The sequence below is a fragment of the Ursus americanus genome, unplaced genomic scaffold, assembly GCF_024610735.1.
Source record: "Ursus americanus isolate L20-20 unplaced genomic scaffold, mUrsAme1.1.p SCAF_173, whole genome shotgun sequence".
Taxonomy (NCBI): domain Eukaryota; kingdom Metazoa; phylum Chordata; class Mammalia; order Carnivora; family Ursidae; genus Ursus; species Ursus americanus.
In genome coordinates, this window is record NW_028273755.1 from 52,501 (window position 1) to 59,022 (window position 6,522).

The window sequence follows — 6,522 nt, forward strand, 5'->3', positions numbered from 1 at the left end:
CAGACCCAGGTGGTGATAACCGCCCACAGACTCTGTTGACCTCAACAGGTGATTCCTGTTCTCATGTGGGTGATCTTTGTTTATCTCCACAGAGGTGATTAGTTTGGGGAACAAATAAAACCACTCAGAACAAGAACCCGACCTCCCCCTTCCCACACCTTTTGATGCAGATCTTCGTGGACGCACGGACCGGATGGATGGATGGATGGATGGATGGATGGATGGAGGGAGGGAGGGAGGGACCGAACGAACGAACGAACGAACGAACGAACGAACGAACGAACATCGGTCCACCACCGGCCCGTTCACCTACCTACCTACCTACCCACCCACCCACCCACCCACCCACCTACCTACCTACCTACCAACCTACCAACCTGCATCTGCTACATTTTTTTCCTCACACATTTTCAAAGTGGAGATACAATTCGCACGCCATGATTCACATCCTCTTGAAAGTGTACGGTTCGGTGGCCTTTTTTATTTTTTTTAAAGGTTACTCACAAAGCTGCACGACCCGCACCGCCATTTCCAGAACATTTCCGTCACCTCAAAAAGAGACACCCCCCACCCCTCCCCCTTCCCGTCCGCGCCTCCCCCCCCCCACCCTCAACCTCACCCTGACCCTCACCCCGGCTCTCTTCACCATTCTCCCCCAACAGCCTCTGATCTGTTTGCTCCCTCCCTCTAGGATTGGGCTATTCCGTCTGGCTCTTTCCTACCCATGGGATCCCTAAGGCATTATGTCACCCTGGCTGTCTGGTTCCTTTCACTTAGCGTCATGTTTTGGGGGGGCTCACCCATGTGTTTGCATGGATCCGCGCTTTGCTCCTTTGTACGGCGTCTTCGTTTTCCACGATGAGCCATGAAGATGAGTGGAACGACTGAATGATTTTCCCCTGACCCTTTCTCTTAAAACTGGAAGCGGTGGAAAAATAGTATCCTCTCCGGGGACAGAAGTCCTAGCACCATCAGCAGATGCTGTGAGAAAGTGTTTTGCACGCTCTCACGTTGCCGCCTTCTTCCTTGGAAAAGGATTCACGGGCTATCCTGTACCCCTCGAGGCCATACAGATCTCATGCTCCTCAGTGGCTGTGGTCGTGTGTGTTGGATCGCGTGGCGCCCCCCCCCCCCCCCCCCACGGAGAGCTACCGCCGCTTCATCTTCCTAGGCTCGTCCAGGAGTGAAATGAACAGCAGAGCGCTTTTCCCGACAGGCGGGCCCAAGCCGTTGACTGGGAAGGTTTCAAAGCCGTTCCCAGATGCTGCACATCTGGCCGGAAAGGAGGCAGGCTGTGAGGTTTGGGGTAGGGTGCTGCCTCTGTCCTTCCGCCATCCGTCGCCGTCACTGTGGAAAGCTATTTGTCGTGGAGGTGTGGCTTGCCATAGACATCCTGCCAGGGGCCGTGGGGCTTTTCGAGCTTTTCATTATTATCATTTTTGGTGGTGGTGGTGGTGGTGGTGGTGGTGGTGGTGGTGGTGGTGGTGGTGGTGCTGCTGCTGCTGCTGCTGCTGCTGCTGCTGCTGCTGCTGCTGCTGCTGCTGCTGCTGCTGGTTCACGTAAACTCTACACCCAACGTGGGGCTCGAACTCAGGACTCTGAGATCAAGAGTCAGCGCGCTCTACAGAGAGCCAGCCAGGTGCCCCTGAGCTTTTCGTAACCTACGGAGAGCACAGGTTTCGTGCCCCACCCCACCACCCCCCCATCCCCACCCCCGCCCCCCCACCCCCGCCTTACGTACCTGTGCACGGACTCGGTTTGGCCATAGCCTCGCCTCGGGTGCCCTTCAATGTTTCCAAACGTCGGCACTGCCCACCCTTTCCCCCCCAACCCCCCCCCCCCCGCCCCTTCCCAGAAGAACTCACCTAGCTCGAGAGTTTCCGGGTTGCCTGGACACCTGAAATTGTGGGGAGAGTGGCGTTCCTGGAGAGGGGGCATGGAACACGGAAGCTCTGCCCCCAAGAGGACTGAAGGACGGAACCGGACTAGATCGGTTTCAAAGTCTTCCTTAGCATCCGTGCCGAATACATTCCGATGGCAGGGGCCTTCCCAACAGCTTTTGGTGTGCCCGACGCACGGAAGACCGTATCCTGCCGATCTTGTGACATGTCTGCAGAGAAAGAGTGTCGGCCTCTCGGAAAATAGAAGCCGTGAATGCAGACTGCAAGGTGGAAGAATTGGATTCCATGAAATAAGGGACCCTTTAGGGAAGACCGTGCCCATCTATCGGGGTTTTGTGGGTTTGCGTTTTGTCATCACTGATGTGAAAGCATCTTCTTAGCCATCGGGAGGGAAACCTCCACGAATTCGTACATTCACGTCACACGGGGTTTGTGGGATTCGGTGGATCTGAGATCCACCCGGAGAATTCTGGCTCCTTGCCACGGAGCTGGCTGCTCTGTGCCTTTAAAAAGGAATCCTGCCTTGAATTTGAATTCGGACGGGAACGTGATCGACAACCTTTTCATGCGGGGTTGGCCAATTAAATTTGCACTGTCTTACAAAGCAGAGATGGTGAAGGGTCATCCAAGTCCATTCTGGAAGTCAAGAGCTTTGGTATCAAGAGCCTGAAAAACGCATCTTCCCCTTCTTTTGGACGAATCCAATTCTAGGGGTCGATTCAAAGGAAATCATGTTTTAGACGCTAACACGTCAAGCTTACTTTTACAAAAATGTGCGTCGTGGCATAGGGTTTAGGAATCCCTCGTGGGAGACTGACAACCGTACCTCCCTTACCTCCTGGCACGTGTGCACCCTCACGTCATGTGCCTTCGATGCTCCTGCTATCTGGAGGTAGGCTCGATTGCTCTGTCCCCTGGTTTTGGACTGGGTCTTGGGACTTGTCTTGACCAAAAGAATAGACTAGAAGTGAAATTTTACTAGTTGCACAGCCACAGCTGAAGAGGTGGTCCGGAAGCGTGCTTGACCCTCTTGGCAGGCCGTCCCGAGACCTTCACGGAAGAGAGCCAGTCTAGCTGACTGGGCCATGAGAGGCATCGACAAGAGAGGCAACCCGGTGCTCGGCCAGCACCGACTGCAGACTTGGGAATGTGGCCAAGTTGCACCTTCAAACTCAGTTGACCCTCCAGCTGAAGGCCACTGCTGGAGTGAGCCCGGGGTACACCGGTAGAAACCACGTGGCCACCCAAGGCAAGCACCAGGAAATGATAAAGAGATGTTGTTTCAAGCCATTGCGGTGTTAGGGTGATACACCCTGAGGATCAGATCGCTGCACAGCAGCAATAGATACGGCGCGCGCACGCGCGCGCGCACACACACACACACACACACACACACACACACACACACACACCGCCCCCCACGCACCCCGAACAGAAGTTGGAATTCACCTGAATGTCAAACAACAGCGGAATGGTGAAGTACATGATGCTCTAGTCACATGATAGAATAGAACGCAGATAGGACGCATTAGGATTGCGTAGACGGTTTGGAGGCACGGGATCGTGCAATGTGTTGTGTTGTGTTGTGTTGTGATACTTTGTGAAAAGCGGTATGAAATATTGGACGGACAATGGGCTCTCTCTTAGGAGAAGACACCAAATCATTTCAAAGGCTATGGATGGGGAAACCAGTTCTTCGATCTTTTCACTTCTGTTTCTCCCCCTACTCTGTTCTTTAGGATGATACTTCGGCCTCCTCCCCTTTCTCCAAGCCAACGACCATACATGCTTTTTTAACACATCGGGTCCTAAACGGAAGCAGAACTTTGGCTACTGGTCTTGGGAACGATTATTTTATTTCCTAGATTTATACCGATCTGCCCAACTTTCGCCTCTCATGGCTCTTCTCTCTCTGCGGGACAAGGGGAGAACACGGGTCTTACGATGAAAGAAGCCCACTTGGGAGGGACTGTCACTTGTGGAAAATGAAATCCGGGCAAAGTAGTGAAAGCAGGATCGATAAAGAATATGTTACAGGTTAAAGATATTCCGGTTTGATTCCCCCCCCCCCCCCAAGCAAGCAAGCACTCACTTTTGATGCCGTGGCTTTGTTCGTTCGTTCGTTCGTTCGTTCATTTTTTAAAAGATTTTATTTATTTATTTGAGAGAGAGAGAGAGAGAGAGAGAGACGGGAGAGCACAGCACGAGCTGGGTGAGGGGCAGAAGGAGAAGCAGGCTGTCCGCTGAGCAGGGAGCCCGATGCGGGGCTCAATCCCAGGATTCCGGGATCATGACCTGAGCCTAGGGCAGACACGCTCAACCGATTGAGCCACCCAGGCACCCCATCATTTATTCTTTGTTAAAGATTTTATGTTTGGGACGCCTGGGTGGCACAGCGGTTAAGGGTCTGCCTTCGGCTCAGGGTGGGATCCCGGTGTTGTGGGATCGAGCCCCACATCAGGCTCCTCCGCTATGAGCCTGCTTCTTCCTCTCCCACTCCCCCTGCTTGTGTTCCCTCTGTCGCTGGCTGTCTCTATCTCTGTCGAATAAATAAATAAAATCTTAAAAAAAAAAAGATTTTATGTTTATGTAATCTCTACAACCAACGTGAGGCTTGAACTCACCACCTCGAGATCAAGAGTCACACGCTCTACCGACCAAGCCAGCCAGGCGCCCCGATGCCATGTTTTAAATCTCTTTGCTTGCCTGCCTGCCTGCCTGCCTGCCTACCTACCTACCTACCTACCTATCTCTACATCCAACTGAAACTTTAAATCCATGAGGTGGGAGCTTCAGCTATCTGGTTGTTGCTGTATCCCGAACATAGAAGGACGTTTGCCATAGAATAGCACTTTCAATAAATCATCTGTTAAGTGAATACTGATCAAAGAAATTGTCAACTTTTAACATTTGTGGGCCCTGCTCCCGGGCCTTCACATTTACCCAGGTCCAAATGACTCCACAAAACCTCAACACGTGGGCTCTATTTCCGCGCTGAGCACACATTGCATGTTTGCTTCAATTAAAAAAAAAAAAAAAAAAAAATCAAGGGGTGCCTGGCTGCTGGCTGGCTCCGTCCTCCGTCGGGACTCGGGATTGTGAGTTTGAGCCCTATGTTGGGTGTAGAGATTACATAAACATAAAATCTTTAAAAAAGTTTTTTCAATCAAGCCCTAAAAAGGAGGTTTCCAAACATAAAGATGAGAAAACAAAAGAAAACCTCCCTGGCTCCCATAAGATCAGAGTCACACAGCCTTGCACACACTAAAAACAGAAAATAAACTCCGTGACTTTCTGCAGTGTCCTTCATCAGGATGACATGTAACTCTTTATGGAAACACACACACACACACACACACACACACACACACACACACACACACACATCAGTGAGATCATATGATAATTTTCTTTCTCTGATTGACTTATTCCACTTAGCATAATACCCTCTAGTTCCATCCATGTCATTGCAAATGGCAAGATTTCTTTCTTTTCTTTCTTTCTTTCTTTCTTTCTTTCTTTCTTTCTTTCTTTCTTTCTCTCTCTCTCTCTCTCTCTCTCTCTCTCTTTCTTTTTTAGGATGGCTGAGTAGTATTTCATGATAGATAGATGACAGATAGATAGATACATATAGCTAGATACAGATGTATAGCTAGATACAGATAGATATAGATAGATACAGATCTATAGCTATAGCTACCTATCTATCTCTCTATCCATCCTCCACATCTGCTTTATCCATTCATCTGTCAATGGACATCTGGGCTCTTTCCATAGTTTGGCTATTGTGGACATTGCTGCTATAAACGTTGGGGTGCAGGCACCCCTTCGGATCACTACATTTGTATTTTTGGGGTAAATACCCAGTACTGCAATTGCTGAGTTGTAGGGTAGCTCTAGTTTCAAATTTTTGAGGAACCTCCACACTGTTTTCCAGAGTGGCTGCCCCAGCCTGCATTCCCACCAACACTGTAAGAGAGTTTCCCTTTCTCCACATCCTCGCCAACATCTGTCCTTTCCTGACTTGTTAATTGTAGCCATTCTGACTGCTGTGAGGTGGTATCTCATTGTGGTGTTGATTTGTATTTCCTTGATGCTAGGTGACGTGGAGACTTTTTTCATGGGTCTGTTGGCCATTTGGACGTCGTCTTTGGAGAAATGTCTGCTCTTGTCTTCTGCCCATTTCTTGATTGGATAATTGGTTCTTTGGATGTTGAGTTTGATACATTCTATAGAGATCCCCCCCTTTTTTTTTTTTAAGATTTTATTTATTTATTTATTTATTTATTTATTTATTTATTTATTTATTTATTTGACAGAGAGAGAAACAGCCAGCGAGAGAGGGAACACAAGCAGGGGGAGTGGGAGAGGAAGAAGCAGGCTCACAGTGGAGGAGCCCGATGTGGGGCTCGATCCCAGGACTCTGGGATCCCGCCCTGAGCCGAAGGCAGATGCTTAACGCTTAATGACTGAGCCACCCAGGCGCCCCTCTATAGACATACTTAATCTGATTTGTCATTTGCAAATATCTTCTCCCATTCTGTCTGTTGTCTTTTGGTTTTGTCAACTGTTTCCTTCGCTGGGCAAAAACTTGTTATCTTGATGAAGTCCCAATAGTTCA

The 6,522-nt window shown here is 49.8% G+C and overlaps 1 long non-coding RNA gene across 1 annotated transcript in view; it reads left to right on the top strand.

Annotated features, from left to right (window-relative positions):
• Positions 1 to 136, top strand: part of LOC148106618 (uncharacterized) — a 1,545-nt gene extending 1,409 nt beyond the window's left edge. Inside the window, exon 2 of the long non-coding RNA XR_015723669.1 lies at positions 1 to 136. This exon is cut by the window's left edge and continues 308 nt beyond it. This is a non-coding gene — a long non-coding RNA (uncharacterized LOC148106618).
• Positions 137 to 6,522: the final 6,386 nt, after the last annotated feature.